General features: G+C 43.7%; 1 protein-coding gene across 1 annotated transcript in view; it reads left to right on the top strand.

Annotated features, from left to right (window-relative positions):
- The window catches only part of TANGO6 (transport and golgi organization 6 homolog), a 55725-nt gene that overhangs the window by 37811 nt on the left and 14294 nt on the right, over nucleotides 1-3620 (top strand). The gene's annotated exons all lie outside the window — the stretch shown is intronic.

The raw sequence follows: 3620 nt of genomic DNA, 5'->3' as shown, positions 1-3620 counted from the left end.
CTTCCTGATTGGCCGGTAAGCTGGCTCCATGCTCCCTCGTCACAAGTGCAAGGAGCATGACGAGGGAGCATGGAGCCGGCTTCCCGGCCAATCAGGAAGCCAGTCAGCGTGTAATGACTCGCTGCCCGCTTCCTGATACAGGAAGTATCGGGCTAGGCATCGGAGCATTTGGGCAAGTATGAGTACTCGCCCACATACTCGGCATCAGCACCGATACTAGTATCGGTGCATCCCTAGTTTTAACCCTTTGCTGCACTATCCAAAATGCATCCCTAGTGCTACCTATCAGCTTTTGGAAGAGTCCGTCACTGGGTTCTAGCTGAAATACTCACAGGATTCTGAAGCCTTCTTGCGTGAATTCACAATAAGGGGTAAAAATAAGACTGGTCTACTGAAAACAAAAAGAAGAACCTCTGCTCACCGAAGGAGGCACCAAGGAAGTTCAGGTAACGGCGGATTTAGGTGAGATTTTGTGTGGTTTTTTTTAAGGAGTCAAAACCACAAACTGGGTGTGTGCCGGTGGGGTGAGAAGAAGGCATTTGCTTGGACTGGAGATGTGGTGAAGGTATATGGAAGCCCTTACAAAGAACTTCTCCTATTTTCTCTCTTTTGATCTGCTAAATATAACATTCAAATGGTTTTGTTATATCTGTTCAACAAGTACACAAAATAATTGTTGATCCTACCAAAAATCTTGTCAGCTGACAGCTAGTTACATGTGAATTACTCATTTATGGCATATATCACTTCTGCCACAAATGGCTATTTTTTAGACCTGCCATACTGTAAAAAAAAAAGGGCTAAATTGACTCTCGGCTAAAAGTCAGGCTAATAAGTTACTCTTCATCCTTTCTAATTGTCTATAAAAACTAATTATACGGGGCAGCCAGGGACACTCATTTCTATCAGTGCAAGTATAGAGGGGGGAATTTATCAAAACTGGAGCAGTTGCCCATGGCAACCAATCAGCTTCTCTCTTTCATTTTGTTCAGTTAAGGTTTGAAAATGAAAGAGAGAAGCTGATTGGTTGTCATGTACAGCTGCTCCAGATTTTGTCTGCTCTAGTTTTGATAAATTCCCTTCAGACTGTTTTAATTTGAGTGTCTCTCCGTCCTGACACACATTCTGTAGCGCTTATTTGGCAGACATAAAGCCAAGTATGCTTCCTTTTTGCAACCCCCGCTCCATATAATCTATCAATCTCCTTAAAGGAGTTCTATAGTCCCAGCATATCCTCTCCTGTTACAACATCAGCATTGTAATAGGAATACACACTAGAGATGTTTCTGATAATACAATCAAAGCTTACTTGAAAAAATCCCTTTTATGTAGTGAGCGCTGCCTTCCGTCTGCCCATCACTTCCAACAACACCCTGGATTCCCAGTGTGCTTTGCATCTCTTTCCCTGCTGCTTGATGTGATGCAACCTCCATTTCTCAAGACAACGTATCCCATCATGCATTGCTTCCAGCAAGCAATGATAATGTTACATTGTGGGAAATTCAGACATTGAGTTGTAGTTCAGATGGCAGGCTTAGTTGGAGTGGTGACACAAGTAAGTGCATATTCTCAGGCCTGAGTGACATGTGAAGTCCATCCTATCTTCCACTTTACCAACTTCTAGATGGATATGGTTGTTAGGAGTGGGATAGAACTTATGGAAATTCAATATAGAAATATAGATTTCGTTTTTGGTTTTGAATATACAGTAGATACCCTTTACGCCATCACATATTGCCCAGTGCTTTATAGGTATGTGTTACATACTGTGCTGATGAGGGCCAAAAAGCCAGAAACGGCTGTCAGCTCTTCATATAAATGGAGCCCACATCTGTGCTATGTGGCGGCAATTTATGGATTACAATTGGCCTTAGGGGGTGCAATGGGATTATTTGCATGGCTGTTCCCACTTTCCTGAAATGAGGAATACATTTCTTGTTTTATGACATCTAGTTTGAAGTGATGACATGTAAATACTGTGTTCTTTAAGAAAGGATTCTGTGCTTTGTGAGCATGTTGTGACACAGTGAGCCTGAACTGAACGTATATCCAGCCTTTCCATAAGGAAGCCTCCTTTTGTTCAGCTAGTCTCCGCTGTGTCCCTGCCTCCTCTCCATTAATTCCAGGAGGTATTATTACAGCTTTTTATTACAGTAATATGCCAAAAGTCTCTACCCATCTCCTCTAGTATGCCTGAAGTCTCTACCGGTCTCCTCTAGTATGCCAGACGTCTCTGCCCATCTCCTCTAGTATACCCTCCGACTCTGTCCACCTTCTTTAGTATGCCAGAAGTCTCTATTAGTCTCCTGTAGTAGCCAGCAGTCTCTGTTAGTCCTCTGTAGCATGCCAGCAGTCTCTTCCTATCTTATATTGTATGCCAGCAGTCTCTGCCGTTCTACTTTAGCATTTCTGCAGTCTCTGCCCATGTCATGTAGTATACCCACAGACTCTGCCTGTGTTCTGTGAAATGCATGAAGTCCCTGCCCATCTCCAATGGCATGCCCACAGTCTCTGCCCATGTCCTGTAGCATGCCTACTATCTCTGCCCATCTTCTGTAGGATGTCTGCAGTCTCTGCCTTTCTTATGTAGCATGTCCTCAGTCTCTGTCCATCGCCTGTAGCATACTTTCCATCTCTGCCTGCCTCTAGCATGCACACAGTCTCTGCCCATTCCCTGTAAAATGCCCGCAATCTCTATCAGTCTCCGGTGGCGTGACTCCCGGACTCTTGTAGCCTGCCTGCAGCTTCTTTTCATCTCTTGCAGCATGCCCATAGCCCCTGCTTATCTCCTGTAGCATGCCCAAAGTCTCTGCCCATCTCCTGTACCATGCCGCAATCTCTTGCTGTCTCCAGTGGCATGCACACAGTCTCTTCCTACCTCCTGTAGCATGCCTGCTGTTTCTTTCCATCTCTTGTTGCATGCACGAAGCCTCTGCCCGTCTCATGTAGCATGTCAGCAGTTTCTGCCCACCTTCTATAGCATGCCTACAATCTCTACATTCTTCTGAAGCATTATATATACTGAATATTACGTGTGGCCCATAGGTGATGTAATGCATTGGGTCTTGATATCGAGTATGCTGACTACCACTGATGTGTATATACACCAATAAGATTTTAACAAAGCCTGGAATGCAGAACTATAACCAAAAATAAAACAACAAAAATAATTAGCCCATCAAAAATATAATTACAAAATGTTTTTTACTGCAATAATCAGCTTCTGTCTGAAGCTGTCCTTCATAGCATTTCTTTTCCACCACAAGATGTCCTTAGTCTTCCCTTTGAATGATGGCCAGAAACATTCAACCCACTTCCTCTGAGCCCAGGCTGTCATGTGCCCACCCGCTGACATCACAGTGAAGCAGAAGCAACACAGGAATGAACCCATCTTTCTGTCCCTCTGCTTTTTCCTCCTCTCTGCATGCTTCTTGTCATGAACTGATTGGCTTCTTGTGCTGCTGCATCCACTCCCATTCAGCTCTGCTGTACAGGGACTGCAAGAGGCTGATACCAAGTCACCAAGTCAAATTCATGTATTAACACCGCTTGCATTTAAAAAATTGTGTTAATGAAGCTTCATTTTTGTCTTTTATATCAACCTAGAATATATATATATA

Source organism: Nanorana parkeri, unplaced genomic scaffold, assembly GCF_000935625.1.
Source record: "Nanorana parkeri isolate BGI_ZX_2015 unplaced genomic scaffold, ASM93562v1 scaffold280, whole genome shotgun sequence".
Lineage (NCBI taxonomy): Eukaryota > Metazoa > Chordata > Amphibia > Anura > Dicroglossidae > Nanorana > Nanorana parkeri.
Note: the sequence above shows the minus strand (reverse complement) of the source record. Positions and strands in the feature narration are given on the sequence as shown.